Below are 20,611 nucleotides of genomic sequence, written 5' to 3'. Positions count from 1 at the left end.
TTAAAATTGTATTCTATACTATTGTAGAAGACATTTAATGTCTGAAACCGTTCCAACATATACACTTTGGCTTCTTAATGTTTTTTTATCATTGTAAATATTGTACTTGTATTGCTCAATAATAATCATAAACCGCTTGCTTGCTTGTAATTATTTGTGTTCATATACATATGTTCATATTATCACAATCAGAGCACCATTGACAACAAATTTATTTTACAATTTAAGTCTAAGATATAATTGATTATATCTACATATATTTCAAATATAAAAACGATAAGTATTGTAGAGATGACGAAATATTTTATTTCAGTATACAACTTAACATATACTGAAATATATTTACATCTATTTACTCATGTTCTCTCCTATGACGTGTCAAATGTTGCAATATTTTCAAAAATAATATGAAATTAATGTTCATTATAATTAATAATTGTTCGTTAAATAATATACTTGAAAAAATCTAAATATGTGATCATAAAATTCCTAAAAAATGAAAGGAATTGAAAACATGTTCATAAATATATGCATAAAAAATACAAATGAAGCTTCATACAAAACGTTTTACGTAAATAAAATCACAAGAAGAAACATTAAATTATTATATGGAATTTTGAAACTATGCACATAATTTCTTAAAGTCACATTATTTCTTCATTATTTTCTGTCAATACTTATGATTTTATTCATATTTTATTTGTCTTTTGAAAATCAATCAACATGAGAACCAAACATGTTGACGGATTGTGGAATATGACGTTTCTATTCGTTATCAGTCGTCATGAACATGCATGAAATACTTGCCACTGGACGTTAAGCAACAAACAAACAATCAATCAAGCAATGATATACCTAGTAAAGGAATCAGGGCTGATATGCAGAAACTACTCAAGTTAAAATATCCAATCGAAGTACTAATTTATCGTAGGACAAATCTGTCCGTTCGAAACAAAAGTTTTATGCACATAATTTCTTAAAGTCACATTATTTCTGCATATCAGCCCTGAAAAATACATCTAGAAATTCTACCATCTTTGTATATTCAATTGACATACTTTACACGAACCTTCTAGCATTCAACGAAACAATATTTATTACATAATAAACAAAATGATGGATGTCATATAATTTGTATGAAATTCAATAAAAATTGAGGCCAGATGAGAACAATACAAGAACTTCCTGGTATGCACGCACCAAAGAAAATCCAGAACAATTACTAGTTTTAAATAAGATTCAAATAAATAAACTATTGAAACATTTTAAAACGAATAAGATATCTAAAAACACACAAATTATATTGACATTGTACATATAATTGCAGTATACTTGACGAAATTATGGAGTAAGAACATATTTTGATGGGCAACTCGAAATCTGATTTGGAAACATTTATTGGATGAAGATCTTTTCAATATATATTTACGTATTATTAATAGATTTTAAGATTGCACACAACCAATAAGGCATATGAAGATTTTCACTGCCAATTCAAGTTTCATCGGATAAACGTCGCTTAAACTTTTGCCAACTATTGGGAGTACATTTTCCAAGGTTTCTTATTTTTTGTTTTGAACCATCAGCCTAGTAGCAAGTGAGTAAGTTATCATGGAGATAACATTTGCTTCTAAAGTGCTGAAGCTTCATGAAAACATGCTCTGAAATATCGCATCAATGATCTATAGGAGATAGATACGGGTGGTATGTTTTCATCACCAGTCAAGTAGTTAGCAATTTTGCATTGGCAAGAAAAAAATTACAGTTTATAAAATGTTGAATTAGTCAAAACACAAAACACTGAGGTTTTCTAACCGCGGGCATATATCATCGTAGCCCTATTTAGCAACGTTTCGAAATTTCCGGTGTCTGATGCTCTTCAACTTCTTATCAACCCTTATCTTTTAATTGTTTTAACTCCATGTCCATTGATGAATCTAAGTGTAAACTTGTTATGTTGATGAGCTTTTTATTACAATTGTTTTGTTATTATTAAAATGAGAAGTTAAGAGTTGAATACATTATCTATATTTCATTTTCTCTACAGACGACGGACCCGTTAAACGTAAATGGCTTTTGGTCAGAAGAATTATTGTTATTATTGGTTGTATCAGTCAATCGCATAATTGAAAGGCACAAACAACCCACACTTGATGAATAGCTTTACTTAATCCGAATTATGCAGAAAAAAGAAGATTATAAATTAAAATACAAGGCAGTCTTGGCCTGTCTAACAACTGTATGAAAATAAATATTTTGTTTTTAGAAAGTGCATTTCAAATCCATAAGTTGGTAACCAAAGAAGTCAATGAACGTGTTTACACTGTCCACGTTAAGTTCACCATTAGTCCCAATATGTAATGCATTAGGTGCAATAGATAGCATTGTTCTGAACGATTTGTCGTTATTGTCTAATCCAATTGTGAATATCTCAACACCTTTTGTTTTCATATCATTTGAGACAGAAGAAATTTTATCATCAACATCAGCAGTAAATCGTGATATTATCAGAAGCACTTTCTTAGCAACATGTCTGACTCCATTTGTATTTTGATTAAAGGCCATGTGAACTGTTGTTAGTAAATTGGAAATGTTAGCAGCAACGTTATAGTTACTTTGAGTAAAACTTGAAAGCCTACGTTGCAACAAACTTTTATTTTCTGGCGATACCTTCATAAAATCGAATTCTGTGTTCACTGTCTGGTCAAATGTTATGAGTGAAAGTTGAGTGTCGTTTGACGCGTCACCCATCTTAACAAGTATCTTGTTCATAATATCGGGAATAGTTGTCAGGAGGTCGTGTCCATGCATACTTATTGAAGTATCCACTGCTAAGATAACGTCTGTTTCTGATGACTTTGAACAATCTTGAAGAAAAATAAAGATTTTGATAAAATATTGGTCAGAAAAAGGAATGGCCCTGCAAGGTCTACCATAATAGAATTTGAACATAAACAACTAAGATGCACGTCTTTATCAAACAAAGCTAAACACATGATACAGACATTCGAATGCCATATGCACAAGGAAAAAGAGGAGTATTTTCTCGTAATTGGTGTTTGAAATCAACTAAAACAGAAATAAATAAACCGTTATGTATTATCCGTTTCACAGATAACACAATCCGTTCATTCTTTACGAATGTGACCTACCGAATAAGACTATTTACCGGGTTTGTTATACCATGAGCAACACGACGGGTGCCAAATATCGATCATGATCTGCTTACCCTTCCGGAGCACATGATATTACCCCCAGTTTTTGGTGGGAATCGTATTGCTTAGTGTTTAGTTTTCTATATTGTGTCTTGTGTACTATTATTTGTCTGGTTTTTTTTTCTCTTTTAGTCATGGCGTTGATGGTCTATTTTCAATCTATGAGTTTATATACTGCTCCGGTATCTTTCGCCCCTCTTTTAAGCAGTTGAGATAGTTGTTAACCAGAATGACCATAAAAAGGACACGATAACTAACGAAGGAACACCTTGCTTCTATAGAATCATGTTAACATTAAACAAACTGTAAAATTATTTTGAAAACAACAATATTCTGAAGTGTCAATTTTAAATTAGTATCGAGTATCTTAGTAGGATATGAGTACAGACTTTTAAAGCTCGCCATAACGTTTTGGATGTTATTGCATCACTGCATAACATATATAGGTAGTGGTATTTGATTACTGTGTCTTAATTGGAAGTGTTATTTTTTAAAGTGATATTATTATTAATATTCAATGCCTTATACGATCTAAAATGGCGCTGGATAAATATTCTAATAGGTTATGTGAAAGGGTATATGTATCAATCAATATGTGACACTATAATGCCTATAATAAATATTTACTTATAAGAGGACACGCTTACATTGGTGACTCACCTGGTTTCACTCCTTTTCGACATCTTGCAATTTCTTCAGTTTACATTAATTTTTATATCAATAGATTTATTAGATTTGAACATTGGTAAGCTATTATAGAGTCTAACTTAAATTAGGTGAAAATGTAAGATGCTTATTTACGGAAATCATGTATACAAAAAAATATTTAGTTTAAATGGAGAAAAACGTCACTCAGAACAGTTTTCAATTGATTAATTTATTAAGATTTCAATAACGTTGTTGACAAATGAATAAGACTGTTTCTGGAAAACACTCCATTTCTAGTCCCAAATACATCAAAAGTTTGAAACCATCAAACTGAAATGACCTTTAAACGGATTCGAAAACCTTCGGTGGTTCCATGTATTACCAAACGAAAATTGGCCAAGTTATGTTCTCAGCATATCCCTTTTTTAAAATCCCTATTTCCCCTGTTCCCGCTCCTTATACTAGCCTCCTTATTGTCATATTCCCTTATTCCTGTCCATCCTCTTATGTAATAAGGTGACGTAATTGGGTTATATAAAACTAGAAGTTCCAGGGACATAATATACACGCCTGGTAAACCATCTAATCTCAACCAAATGTTGAAACGGTAAAAAGTATTCTGGCACTTCCTGTTGAGATTTTCTGGTTCAAAATATCCAAAATAAACATAGGGTAGGTCGACTTTTCGTCAATTTACTGAAAATCAATGATTGTTTTGTAAAATAGGAGAATGTCATGCCATAGATAAATGATAATTATAACTAATATGTCTCTTCTTGGTTCAAAATATCTGAAATTGAAGTCACAATCACTTTTCTCCTACGGATTATCATGTTTACTTTCTTTGAATCCGATAGAACTGCTATGATATTAATGATTTAGCAAGAAAATATGTCAATTATTTGTGTGTTTTTTTAATGCATTACGATAACCACTTCTGTAAATTAGAAGAATATTTGATTGTCAATCATAGTCTTAGCACAGAAATGAAAAATTCTAAATGGTTGAGATATAAAGGTATTGGTTGAGTCTTTCTGTCACAATGTTGAGACTTTCTGGTTACTTTGTGTCATGCAATATGTTACTGTTAAAAACATTGGCACTTAGGTTTCAAAGTTTAAATTAACTATGACTGGCAACCCAACACGCGTGCATTATTATTATATAAAGACAAAAACTATTAAAATAGCTATGGTAGAGTTTATTTCAACTAATCAAAATGTAATTTCTATTGTAAAAATATAGTTATTTCCCAAAATGAACAACGAAACTTTATCAGTGCGCAGTACTATTCGAGTTTACCTTTTTAACGGTTAACTTGATTTATGTTTTCTGTCTGTGGTAAGTTAAAATCTGAATACAGATACAATTTTAAGAATTGCCGATAGAAAAATGCATGCCTTTCAAGTATAAATAAGATTAGTTTATAATATATAAATATCAATATGATTTGGAAGAATTCGATTCCTAACAGACATTGTTCAATGCGAAAATGCGTACCTTTTATATAAAGAAATAAAATTGTTAAAAACTAAACAATCGAACAGGACCGCCTTCTCTAGGTTTGTTTCTTCGTACGCATTATTTCAGGATGAGTTTTCACTCTAAAAGGTGGTGATCATTTATTTGTGAGCAAAAGATGTTTTTTTTTTTTGTTATTATAAAAACAAGATATGATTCGATTTTAAAACTGCTTTGCAAGTACTATAAGTGACGTCCAACGTAGTGTAATCACACGTGTTGTATTGAAATAATTATAACTTAGATTGATTGATCACAACTCCATTCAGGGCACATCCTTAATATTTGGTAATATTCAGCAACATTTATATATACCCCGGACCCCGTCACACTAGGCCAAGATCGCACCACGATCTCTAAAAAGATAATGCTTTTGACGATCGTAGTGCAATCGTGTAGATCGCAGTATCAGGCGGAAACCCAGTTGAAATAGAACAAAAGAATCGAAGCTTTTTGTTAGAGAAGGCGATAAATGCTTACTGAATTGTTAACTATAGTAACCAAAATTTTGTAAATAGAAACAAATAAAATGACAATTTTCTTCTCTATTACGAAGTGTTTTATTTTAAAAACACCATTTGCATAAAAAAAAATTATCGGTTCGGCGTCCGTTCGCGCTAAATGGTAAGGTGTGACCGGAGTTTTAAGCACCAGTCACACCTTATTGGATAGCGCAAACGGACGCCGAACGGATGACTTTTTTCAATCCGTTCAGCATCCGTTTTATCCATCAATGTCCCTTCTGTCCTGTGGAAAATTTTGAGCAGGTTCAAAACTTTGAATTAAGGGACGTTCAACGGATGAAGTGTCCGTTGTACATCCGGTAGGCGTCCATTTTTTACCGTATGTGTCCGTTCCGTTTCCGTTTTTAATCCGTATCTTCATCAACGGACTCCCAAAGGATATCAATTTTGTCAACGGAAACCCTGTTCTTTTATCCGTTAGGCGTCCGTTCGTGCTATCCTGTACGGTGTGATCACAGCTGAAGTGAGAAGTAAACACTTTTAGGCTTAAATTTAGAATAATGTGTTCTTAAAAAGGGACAAATATTAACTGAGGGACAATACCTTGTGTATAGATATAAAAGAAGATGTGGTATGATTGCCAATGAAACAACTGTCCACAAGCGAACAAAATGACATAGAAATTAACAACTATAGGTCACCGTACGGCCTTCAACCATGAGCAAACCCCATACTGCATAGTCAGCTATAAAAGGCCCTAAAATGACAATGTAAAACAATTGTAGCGAGAAAACTTACGGCCTTATTTTTAGAAATGAACGAAAACAAATATGTAACATATAAACAAACGACAACCACTGAAATACATGGTCCTAACTTAGGACAGGCACATACATACATAATGTGGCGGGTTAAACATGTTATAGCGGGATCCCAACCCTCCCCTAACCTGGGACAGTGGAATAACAGTACAACATAAGAACGAATCATAAAAGTCAGTTGATAAAGGCTTAACTCATCAGAAGTACACAAATACAAGTGGACCTGTATATCAATTTCATTTCAAAAGCACACACGGCGTGTCAATCTAGTACAAAGGAGGGTTAATATTCATGCAACATTTTCTTGTACTCGTCTTGAATATGCATGTAGTTAGACAATGGGCTTTAATGACTCATTCAAATATCAATACTACAATCTTTGCAGTTTTACTCCTGTTCATGTTGATTATAAACATAGAAAAAAACGTTATAGAAAATAACTGACCCACTGACATTTACTTTGGTGAAATTGCTACCCGTTGATATATGATTTGACATTGAAAAAGAGACCCATTCCTGTGGCACGTCTATGTATTCTTTATAACGAAAGAACCCCATACCACTATATGAGGCTGTTAGAATAAAGGTCTAGTGTTAAAAATTCGCAGTTAATCACTGATTATGTAAATATAGCGCAGGGGATGCAAATTGTCCCGTGCTAACGATTTTTAAAACCAAGTTCTGTAGATAAAGTGTAGTATTGATGTTAACACCAGCACTGCAAATGTAAAGTATAGCGATGTAGATATCGAAAAGCTAGCTATTGAGATATCAAGATAAGCGATGTAGGAATAAATTCTAGCTTTTGGGGATGTCAATTACACCATTATTGACTATATAGCTTCTGTGCAAAACTGCATCTCAAACGCTAGATTATTAATCTTCAGCGGTAGAACTTTAATACTTTAAAAAACACACAGTTGTTTACTATTTAGACTCTATTACAACCAAAGTCTCTTTAGAAGCTGCTGTCATAACTACAGACAAGATTTAAATAACAGTTGGAATGTTTTGACGGTTGTATATGTAATTGATACTAAGCTAAAGTTGAAAGTTTCATTCACCAGAAGATCTCAACATTGTTCCAGAATATCACAACCGATACCAGAAAATCTCAACATGACATACTTTATAGCATATTTCGCTTAGTGCAATTATATAAGTAAAGAAAAAGAACAAACTGTAATTTTATGTTTATAAGGTTTTAGAAAAATACTAATTCACTGATATAAACGTTAGTGTATCAATGATATCGCTTTCATTTGGTCAATAGCTGACTGCACTGGCCACATTTACCTGCTGGAGAAAAGTCATTCCGATTTCATTTTAAATCATATTGGTCCATGTTATACACGAGAGAAACCCTAATTCAATTATCTATGGCATGACATTCTCCTATTTTACAAAAAACGCATTGATTTTCAGTAAATTGACGAAAAGTCGACCTACCCTATATTTATTTTGGATAATTTGAACCAGAAAAGCTCAACAGGAAGTGCCAGAATACTTTTTTCCGTCTCAACCATTTGGTTGAGATTAGATGGTTTACCAGGCGTGATATAACTACCTTGGTATTACCAACACCTGATCATATAGCTCATAACAATTTCTGTCCTTTTATACATTCCTGACTTTCAAATATCTAGGGTTGAGCATTTCCTGATCAAGAAAAGCGCTTCAGACAAACGCAATTTAACTTGCTTTTTTCATTTATAATATCAGCAAAGGGTTAAACTTACATTGCTCCATAAATACAAAAATGGACCAAGTAAATTGAGCATAAAATGATTAGAAAGATAGATGATACCTACAGTTGCAAATGCCATTAAATGTTTCCGCCAATATATGACTCCATAACCTGTCTGAGTTAGTAGTGAACACTCTATCCATGCTCGATGTCATCTTTTCCAAATAGAAATGAGAGACATCTTCTCCAACAGCGAGAGCATATACAGGGATAGCACTCGAGTAGCTTGAAGTTAGCTGACTTGGCGTAGATATCAATCCATCGGTAAGAATAACGACGAACTTCTTTCTCTGAAGATGTAACCTTTTGAATAAAACTTCCCGGGCTTTGTTCAAACCTTGGACTATCTCCGAAGTTCTATTCTTCAATTTAATACCGGAGATTTTTTGTGCAAAATCTGCATGGCTTGAAATAGAACCAAAATCATGCTCTACGATCGCATGGTCAGAAAATGATATAATTGCAATTTCAAACACATTACTATCTATTGTCATATTTGGAGATAATGAAGAAATATATCGTTTTCCTTCGTCTAAGTATTGTTTCTGAATACTATAGGAATTGTCTAATACAAAAACTACGTCACTCGGGAAAGGCTGACATAAATCTAAAATCACAAACATGTGAGTTTTAAATATCAGTGTCAAATCACACTTACAAAATTAAGGATTAACCCCAAGTATGTCGTATGTAACAAAAACGGTAACGAATATACAATCAAGAGTATCCCATTTGTTTTCAGCGAGAAGCAGACAATTTCTTATCAAGACTCGATTTATGACTTTTGAACAGCGGTATACTACTATTGCCTTCACCTATTTAGTTTTTCTATTGTTTATCTAAGGGGTTTATATTGTAGAATTCAATGTTCGTATCTTAAATATTTCGAGTTGTATGTTGAATACATCTTCAATATAACTGGGCCCGGGAAGATTTAGAGCTGCTGCGATTTGTAAAAAAAAACAGCTTGGGAAATATCTTGGTGTACTTTTTTGTTGTTGGATTACATATGTATGTTTAACGTCTAACTTTCAACATTTTATATTGAAGAAAGGAAATTAAACAATATACTTGTCTAAAAATATATTTAATATTTCAAAACAAAAGATAGAGATTTCTCATTATAGGTATAAAAAAAATGTATGGCAACCAATGTATTTAGCAAGTAATGGAAACAACTCTAGCCTTTCTATTGAAAGTTTTGGAATTTCATTGAATTCGTTTCCCTGAGAACACATTATGTAAGGCATAACCATTGACGACTGACAAATTTTTAGTTGAAGAGGGAGCACAATTTATTTGGCAAGTGCAAACGTGGGTGCATTATATATTTCGAAAAAAACTGATTTACCTTTCTTACTAGAATTTAGGTTTTTTTTTACATCAAGAGGTGCTACCTTTTAGCAGACTATTGGTTTTACTAATTGTCGAAGGTCATTCGGTGACATATATTTGTAAATTTCTGTGTCATTTAGGTCTCTTGTGGAGAGTTTTCTTATATTCATGTATTAATAGGAAGTGCAGTTACGTTTACAAAATATAAAAAAAAAAGATTACAAGCAAGTTAAAAAAGGAGAATTTTTAAGAATCCAAATCATAGTTTGTCTTGTGTAGATGAAACGCGCGTCTGACGTATTAACTTACAAGCCATATACCTTTGATAACTATAGACCCGCCAAGTCAGGAACACTAAAGGCGATTTTGTTGATTTATATTTCAATGTAACGTTTTATGCATTTGGTATTGATGACGAAAGCGGAAAAACATTAACTATATAGTTTACCAATCTCGCAAAACGTTCCAGAATACTTTTGTAAACAGTCACAATTTGAAAATCTGTTGTTATGCTCCTGACATAATCCACCGTTCTGACAATTGATTTCGGTACAACCTGTAAATATTTAATTTGGAACAATACAGAGAAAAATATGCTGCAATGATCATTTGTGTATAGATATAGGAAGATGTGGTGTGAGTGCCAATGAGACAACTCTCCATACAAATAACAATTTAAAAAGTAAACCATACACATTTAATTTCCTTACATTGAATTTCATATATTGATTTAAGTATTTTCTAAAAGTAATTCATCGCCGGTTTGTAAATCAAGGTTTTTTTTTAAAACAATTCCTGTTTAGAAAACCCAAGAAAAAAATAATTATGACTGCCCTATATTATGAACTGCAAACTGTAATGCATTCTGTAGTTTATACCTATAGTTTATACCTACTCTTAATACAATACGTTCTAAAATCTGAACAACAGTCGTTTGCTGTCAAACAGTACTCGTCACACATACAACAGCTACCGCTATTACAAGATTTACAACCATTATCCTGGCCCTGACAAAAACATCCTTCCGGTCTTTTAGTGCATAATGCATCACTGGAACGTTTTACTCTTATCCTGTCAGAATCCAAGCTTCTATCACAGTGTATTGATATTATAAAACAACACACCAAGAAAGTAACCATCATATTATGCATTATTTAGGCTCCTGTAAATAAATTGATTATTGGTAGAAAAAAAGGAACAAAATAAAAATACATGAAAACAACAATTTATAAATTCCATTCCCTTGATTTACCTTCATTAGGTACGCCCAAAGCCGAATATTTGAAAGCCAAGGATGAATAAGAACTAGAAAGTCGAGAAAAATGTATTTAAAAAATAAATAAATATAATTGCAAAATCCATCCGTTAAGTCCACTTTGCCTGAATAAGTTGAACACTTAGTTTCCTGCGATTTTAGAAATTTATATACGGACTATTGAAGAAAGATATGTGAACAACCATGTCAATAAGAATATTGTACAATTGAACTGATAAACCCCACAGTGATTAAAATATTGACAAACTGCGCAATGATACAAAAACATATTAGTTTAAGAACGTCTGTCAACACTATGAAAAAATAGTGAAAAAGAAAACATACAAATATTTACATAGAAAGATTGAGCATCACGAACCCAACCAAAAAACAAAGTAATATAAAGTGCAATGAGGCGGCTATCAGTCTCTTCTTTTCTAGAGACACCTATCTTGCTACTACAGTTAGTTAGTTCATGAGGAAATTGATAAATTTTTATATAGTATTTAGTTTTTACACATCGATGATAAGATTACATCAAATTGAGTTGTGAAATCATTGTCAGGTTATTTTTTACTGGACAGCTGCATTGATATTATCCTTTGTTACGTTTTAACACGAAACGTACTGCACACTGAATATTTAACAATAATTCTACTACTAAAAGTAACTTATACATGCTTACCGTCGATAATTTATTAAACACTTCTTCTTTTGCTAAATATTTACCATAAGTACATGTATTGACTATTGACACGTCTTTCAAGTTTCTTTATCGATTGCTATTTGGGTCAACTGCATACCTTATTTTTGTACCAAGTACATTTACTGAAACAATTTTTACTTCCTTAACGCTGTTATTTTAAACGATAGATTTTTCATAAGATAATGATCAAGATTGATTTCATTTAAAGGCCATCTAAATAAAATGATAATGTTTCTACTTAAGGCTACCACATAAATATAATAAATAGTATAATAAGTAAACAAGTTAACAGTTTAATCGATCCTTCTATTGGGACTCTTCAGGATAAACTCTTCTATACAATTGCACATGTGATTTTTTTCGCCTATATATATACTATATATATAAATATAGTAAATGACTGAATAATAGCCAGCGATAGATCTTACGGGGGCGATGGATCATATGATTATGATACAGTACTCTACAAAATATAATATATAACCAGTCTAAAACGGTTCGATCAACATTATCAAAAAATGAACACATATATATATATTGATAAATAAAAAGTCCTTGGTACAGAAAATATAGTTTAAAAGTAAAAAACACAAAAAATCACATCATAAATCGGACATTGTTTCTGTTAGCGCTTTCACCGCATCTCATGCGGTTCATCAGACAGAATTGTTATCGTTAATTGTAACAACTTGTGACGTTACGTTATAGCAACATCATGCGGTAATTGTATATATCTTCCGGAATTTTATTAACGGACCGAATTTCACTTCCTATTTTATGTCGGCTTATAAAGTTCATTAAAATATTGTTCCTTGGCTTCACGCGGTATTTTATCTTCGGTCCACATCTTAAACTAGAGGCTCTAAAGAGCCTGTGTCGCTCACCTTGGTCTATGTGCATATTAAACAAAGGACACAGATGGATTCATGACAAAATTGTGTTTTGCTGATAGTGATGTGTTTGTAGATCTTACTTTACTGAACATTCTTGGTACTTAGAATTTTCTCTATCTATAATAAACTTGGACCTTTAGATACAGTGAAAAATATTTTGTAAAAATTTACAAAAATTTACCAAATTAGTGAAAATTGTTAAAAATTGAATAAAATGGGCAACAACTCCTTAAGGGGTCAACTGACGATTTTGGTCATGTTGACCTATTTCTAGATCTTACTTAGCTGAACATTATTGCTGTTTACAAGTTATCTCTATCTATAACAATATTCAAGATAATAACCAAAAACAGCAAAATTTCCTTAAAATTACTAATTCAGGGGCAGCAACCCAACAACAGGTTATCCGATTTATCTGAAAATTTCAGGGCAGATAGATCGTGACCTGTTACATAATTTTACCCCTTGTCAGATTTGCTCTAAATGCTTTGGTTTTTGAGTTATAAGCCCAAAACTGCATTTTACCCCTATGTTCTATTTTTAGCCATGGCGGCCATCTTGGATGGTTGGCCGGGTCACCGGACACATTATTAAACAAGATACCCCAATGATGATTTTGGCCAAGTTTGGTGTAATTTGGCCAAGTAGTTTCAGAGGAGAAGATGTAAAAGATTACTAAGATTTACGAAAAATGGTTAAAAATTGACTATTAAGGGCAATAACTCCTAAAGGGGTCAACTGACCATTTCGGTCATGTTGACTTATTTGTAAATCTTTTTTTGCTGAACATTATTGCTGTTTACAGTTTATCTCTATCTATAATAATATTCAAGATAATAACCAAAAACAGCAAAATTTCATTAAAATTACTTATTCTGGGGCAGCAACCCAAAACCGGGTTGTCCAATTCATCTGAAAATTTCAGGGCAGGTAGATCTTGACCTGATAAACAAATTTACCTCTGTCAGATTTACTCTAAATGCTTTGGTTTTTTAGTTATAAGCCAAAAACTGCATTTTACCCAAGGTTCTATTTTTAGCCATGGCGGCCATCTTGATTGGATGGCTGGGTCGCTGGACACATTTTTCAAACTACATACCCCAAAGATGGTTGTGGCCAAGTTTGGATTGATTTCGCCAAGTAGTTTCAGAGGAGAAGATTTTTGTAAAAGATCACTAAGATTTACGAAAAATGGTTAAAAATTGACTATAAAGGGCAATAACTCCTAAAGGGGTCAACTGACCATTTCGGTCATTTGACTTATTTGTAAATATTACTTTGCTGAACATTATTGCTGTTTACAGTTTATCTCTATCTATAATAATATTCAAGATAATAACCAAAAACAGCAAAATTTCCTTAAAATTACTAATTCAGGGGCAGCAACCCAACAACAGGTTATCCGATTTATCTGAAAATTTCAGGGCAGATAGATCTTGACCTGATAAACAATATTACCCCATGTCAGATTTGCTCTAAATGCTTTGGTTTTTGAGTTATAAGCCAAAAACTGCATTTTACCCCTATGTTCTATTTTTAGCCATGGCGGCCATCTTGGATGGTTGGCCTGGTCACCGGACACATTTTTTAAACTAGATACCCCAATGATGATTTTGGTGTAATTTGGCCCAGTAGTTTCAGAGGAGAAGATTTTTGTAAAAGTTAACGACGCCGGACGACGACGGACGACAGACGACGGACGACAGACGACGGACGACGGACGACGGACGCCAAGTGATGGGAAAAGCTCACTTGGCCCTTTGGGCCAGGTGAGCTAAAAAAGGGATATATTTTGAAATTTCCCTTTCCACATCGGTCAAAGTGTTCAGAACAGAGAGAATTTCTAATTGACGGGTTCTGCTGTTTATGAACTCTCACTCTATCAATTAGTCTATTTGTTTGACCTATGTAGTTTTTATTACAAGTGGGACAGGTTGCACAATAAATGACATTTTCCGATTTACAGTTCATGCTTTTATTCGGTTTGATTACTGTGCCGGATTTCAGAGTTTTACTTTGTCCCACTTCGTAACGTCGTTACTATTAACGATAACAATTCTGTCCGATGAACCGCATGAGATGCGGTGAAAGCGCTAACAGAAACAATGTTCGATTTATGATGTGATTTTTTGTGTTTTTTTACTTTTAAACTAAATATATATATATAAACGCCTAAAAAGTGTACATAACAACACCAATAACATAAAAAGGAACTATAAATGTAATTTTTTATAAATATTTCGGATAACAGATATCCTTCATCGGTATATATGATTGTGATGTTGAATGAATCAATTATCAGTCTACTTAGATTAAGCTGTTACAATATATATATAATATATTATGTAAATTATATGGCCTTCCAAATACCGTTTAGATCACTAACATCGCTGAAGAAACATTAATTAATGAAATCCGGATATGGTGTACAAATTTTTGCACCTCATGTTTGCAGTACACCATCTTCTCCGCAAGTTTATTTTTATTCTGTTTGGTATTCGATTAATGATTAAGATCCATGTTACATCTGCTGTTCAATTTATTTGGCAATTGCCAATGGCAGTCAGCAGGGTTTAAGAACATCCATTGTTCGACCTGTTAGTCAAATACGTTTTGTTGGAATATACTTTTCACTTTTTTATCTTTGGAAAATGTTGTTTGTGCTGTATTTAGACTCCTCTACTAAGAAATCTATTTTACATGCACACGTATAAAAAATTGCGGTTTCTATCCAACGCAGTCATTGGTTTGAACGTTGTTTTCAATTTAGAATTGTATATATTTTTTCTGTTTTTTATATTAAATGAATATAAATATCCATTTTGTTACATCTTGTGATCAATTTATTTGGCAATCGTAAATGGCAGTCATTAGAGTTTAAGAACACCAGTTGTACGACCTGTTAGTCAAGTGCGTTTTGTTGAAATATACTTGTTCACTTTTTTGGTCTTTTGGAAAATTTTGTTTGTGCCGATTTATACTCCTCTACCACGAAATTTGTTTGACATGCACATGCATAACAATTGCGGTTTTTATCCAACGCAATCATAGGTTTGAACGTTGTTTTCAATTTAGACTTGTTTGTATATATAATTAATGCAGCCTTACCCCTTTGAACGGGACTGTCAAATAACGTGTATAGGTTGAATTATTTGAAGTACAACAGAAATATCATGAAAACCATTACTTTCCATGAGAGAAGATTGTAATTTTCTAGTTTCATTTTCAAAAAAATAAATAAAAACATGTTGATTATAGTGTTTAGATTTTCCCTTATACTCATATTTGATTTATCATACTAAAACTGATATCCAAATTACAAAACATCTTAAATAAATAATAAACAGTGCATAAACACGATAATATGTACTTTGTACTTGTTTGGCTTTTTAAATATTGTGATATGAGCATCACTGATGAGTCCTATGTAGACGAAACGCGCGTCTGACGTACTAAATAATAATCCTGGTACCTTTGATAATGTTATTGATAACTATGTATCAAATTTCGTGTTCATTTTTGTGTAAACGTCATATAATTTATTATCGAGATGACCTCCGAATACTGCCAACGATCAGATACTAGTAACCAAATATAAACAAACTTATGAATATAAACAGATAGCATCCACATGCAATGTGCTTTTCAATGTATGTTTGATTTCAAATTGTAGGTTAAAAAGTAGGTTTATCGTCGTGTTTACCTTTGCATGTATAAGAATCATTTTTTTGTGGATCGAACCAGTCAACCAAATGGTTCATCCCTTGTGTTTTACTTTCAATGTCTACATTTTTTTGATAGCTAAAAACATGCGTAATCCATCTCCAAATAAACGGTTACATTGACAGCTACATAAATACGGATTTAATGAGGCCGAATTGTTCAATGGGGTCAAATTCTTCACTTGCAATTGAATAATTGATTAGCAATGTTTCTAAGCTTTTTTCGAAAAAAATAACCAAATCGGCTGCAAAAAGCGAATTACAATTTCATTCAATGACAATAAAATCATATTCAATTTTATGTATTATTTACTTTATGCCCCTTTAACAAAAAGGTATATTTTATCACCTTTAAATAATATTTACTAATCTTTAAATCAGTTTTACACTAAGTTTAGATCAGCTGACCATATTGCATCATTGTTTTAACAGTTTTTTAATGGGTGTAAAAAAATAATTTAAAACTAGTAATTACTGGTAATAACTGGGCACTTTCAGGAATTACTTGTATTAACTTAATGCATCCGAAATTACATGTAATTTCTAAAGTTTAGTAACAACATGTTAATCCTAATTTCACAAATTTACTATATCATATATATTTATATATTAATTTCAAGTCTAAAAGGGTACAGCATCACCAAAATATAATAATAAAATAAAATGAACAAATAATAAATATTTCGGATAACAGATATCCTTTATATCCTTTATCCAACACTTTATCCAACACTTCGGTGTTGACATGAATATCAATAATGTGGTCATTTTTATAAACTTCCTGTTTACAAAACTTTGAATTTTTCGAAAAACTAAGGATTTTCTTATCCCAGGCATAGATTACCTTAGCCGTATTTGGCACAACTTTTTGGAATTTTGGATCCTCAATGCTCTTCAACTTTGTACTTGTTTGGCTTTATAAATATTTTGATATGAGCGTCACTGATGAGTCTTATGTAGACGAAACGCGCGTCTGGCGTACTAAATTATAATCCTGGTACGTTTGATAGCTATATTCAGTATGACCACACTGTAAAATGTATCATATACTATTCTGATTATAAAACTTTAACAATCGATACAATAAAACAGTTTTACCCCAACATAGTAGACACTAGAACAATTTTTAAATTTCCAAACATGACGTAGGTTATATTGCTATTTACAACAGAGACTGCAAAGATATACCTAAAATAGAAATAGCACAACTCTAATATTTGTCGTTTTAAGGTTCCTCCAATATGGATTTAAGATTGTAAAATATTCAAAGCAGTACTTTTTTAAGATAAGATAAAGATATTTTATTTCCTAATCATAGGGCTCATAACAAGCATGTAATCACATAAAGTAAAAATAAAAAGCCTTTCTCTCCCACTCGCATACACTCACACATACAACTATCGTTCTGATTAAGGATGATTGATATAACAGTACAACATGTAAATGAAAAATAAAATACAGATCAAAATACAGACACAAATTTTTTATGAGGAGAGTCATTTGCGTACATTGTATATGTGGAACGAAGGATAACTCTTACTGCCCAGAAAAGAGAAAGAAAAAACAATTCAAGTATAATGTGACAATGAACTGGTGAAGACTATAAATAAGTTTTATAAGTTTCAGTTAAGCAAATATTCAGTTTCTCAATGTGTAAAATGAGGATAGCAATTCACATAATTTAGAGTTAAAATAAAGGCTATCGTTTGACATGAACCAAATAAGCAGATTACTATCGGATATTTGGGATAAATATGGGTATTTTGTAAAGAGTTCATCCAGAAAGGTTTTTCTTTCCTTATTATAAAGGGTACATTTCAATAAAAAAATGTTCTTCGTCTTCAACCGAGTTCATTGAACAAAACTGGCATGTTCTCTCTGATCTTGGCAGTGTAATATTTTTTCCATGTTCATCAATTTTTCGTTCGTAACGGCCTCTCTCTATGCGGAGACAATGATTGTTTATTCTAAATCTAGTTAGTACAACTCTCTTATCTCTATTCCTAATATTGAAGTAATCTTCAAAAGTGAAATTATGTTTAAATTTAAAGTAGTTGCTCAATTTACTGTGATCATCTTTTTTTATTAAGTCTTTTTGATTGCTCCAGTATGTTAAAAAATCAGTTTTGATACATTTTCTAAGTAAAATTTTGAATTTATTTTTACTGAGTTTTTTACAAAGTACTAAATTTAAACCAAGTTTTTCACTAAAAAACTTTATGTTTGCATACCACGATTGATTAGCCACAGCTTATCAGAGGAGCTTTCAATATAAGCATCACTTAAGAGATCAGTGGGCGAGTTTTCAAGGCGGTGCCAATACATAAACATTTGAATTACTATGTTAAAATATAAAGGAAATCTACCTAGCTCTGATATAACTCCAATATTTGTACTGACTTCGTAATTGGACTAACACTGCAATATGAAAAACAAGAGTGCACACGCTGAAATGTCTCGCCTTCTATACTAATCATTGATATTATGTTGATAGTCCTAAGTATAAAGCTAAGCTTTATTACAACTGTCACATAAACTTAACATTAACCAAGATAACTAAACAAAGACCAATGAACCTTGAAAAAGAGGTCCAGGTCAGATGAACCATGCCAGGCAGACAGGTACAGCTAACAATGCTTCTATACAACATATATAGTTGACACATTACTTATAGTTTAAGAAAAATAGACCAAAACACAAAAACTTAACACTGTGCAATGAACCGTGAAAATGAGGTCACGGTTAAATAAAACCTGATCGACTGACATAAAGATCATAAAATATTTCCATACACCAAATATAGTTGACCTATGGCATATAGCATTAGATAAAAAGACCAAAACTCAAAAACTTAACTTTGACCACTGAACCATGAAAATGAGGTCAAGGTCACATGACATCTACCCGCTAGACATGTACACTTAACAATCATTCCATACAACAAATATAGTAGACCTATTGCATATGGTATGAGAAAAACAGACCAAAACACAAAAATTTAACTATAACCACTGAACCATGAAAATGAGGTCAAGGTCAGATTACACCTGCCAGTTGGACATGTACACCTTACAGTCCTTCCATACACCGAATATACTAGCCCTATTGCTTATAGTATCTGAGATATGGACTTGACCACCAAAACTTAACCTTGTTCACTGATCCATGAAATGAGGTCGAGGTCAAGTGAAAACTGTCTGACAGACACGAGGACCTTGCAAGGTACGCACATATCAAATATAGTTATCCTATTACTTATAATAAGAGAGAATTCAACATTACAAAAAATTTGAACTTTTTTTTTTAAATGGTCACTGAACCATGAAAATGAGGTCAAGGACATTGGACATGTGACTGACGGAAACTTCGTAACATGAAGCATCTATATACAAAGTATGAAGCATCCAGGTCTTCCACTTTCTAAAATATAAAGCTTTTAAGAAGTGAGCCGCCGCCGCCGCCGGATCACTATCCCTATGTCGAGCTTTCTGCAACAAAAGTTGCAGGCTCGACAAAAAACAACATTTGATTGAATTGTTTGATATACTTTTGGTAATTGCATTGTACAGTTAAATCGAGTCAGGAATTAAAAAAAAACCAGTCATATATATAAACTATGTTATAAACAACACTGACATGTGAAAAACTCATGTGTGAATACGGTTGATATTGACGTCTATATTAAGTTTATCAGTCACACGAGATTTTGTTAACTTTGTACCCTTATATATTTTAGTCGTAGTATTCGTGCGGCGCTACATGAACTATGATTTATCTTCCAGTGATATTTAAAAAACCTTGTACACGACGAGTCTAAGGAGGTATGTACGCAAATAAAATAACACTGTTACTAAAAAAGAAGACACAGAAAATATGTTGTTATGCTTTTAAATGTTTTTCTTTTTTTTTTTATCTCGTTTGTAATTCCGTTGATTTGGTTTTTTTTATTTGTTAGCTACGAAAAAAACACCTTTTGGCATGCAAAATTTGAATTTATACACTGTTGTGTTAGAATAATTAAATTGCCAAAATGGAAATGCGTAGGAAATGTGTTAGTTTTTAATTTCATAATGTTGCTTGTACCTATACCTTTGTATAACTATCTGAAGGCTGCACTTTGTCAATACAGCTGTTTCACAAACCTGGCCTCTTTATGGAGATATTTAATAGTCATATATATTTGATAAATGGTTGCGGCGAATTTAGAATTCTGAGGAAGAACCATAGTAATAAGGAGGGGTAGTTCAGAATTTAAGTTCAAATTTAAGCTATTCGAAGTTCGGG

The 20,611-nt window shown here is 32.3% G+C and overlaps 1 long non-coding RNA gene across 2 annotated transcripts; it reads right to left on the bottom strand.

The window, feature by feature from the left end:
* Positions 1–1,922: 1,922 nt before the first annotated feature.
* LOC143080702 (uncharacterized) lies at positions 1,923–11,845 on the bottom strand. Of its 2 annotated transcripts, none has more exons than XR_012979774.1 (5): positions 11,692–11,845; positions 10,647–10,913; positions 10,200–10,307; positions 8,481–9,023; positions 1,923–2,867 (listed from the first exon to the last, which is right to left on the bottom strand). It is a non-coding gene; the product is annotated as an uncharacterized LOC143080702 (long non-coding RNA). The 2 variants fall into 2 exon arrangements; XR_012979775.1 differs by having other exon boundaries at positions 11,736–11,844.
* Positions 11,846–20,611: the final 8,766 nt, after the last annotated feature.

The sequence above is a fragment of the Mytilus galloprovincialis genome, chromosome 1 (assembly GCF_965363235.1).
Source record: "Mytilus galloprovincialis chromosome 1, xbMytGall1.hap1.1, whole genome shotgun sequence".
NCBI classification, from domain to species: Eukaryota; Metazoa; Mollusca; class Bivalvia; order Mytilida; family Mytilidae; genus Mytilus; species Mytilus galloprovincialis.
The sequence above is the reverse complement of the archived record's forward strand: the minus strand, read 5'-3'. Positions and strand labels throughout refer to the sequence as shown.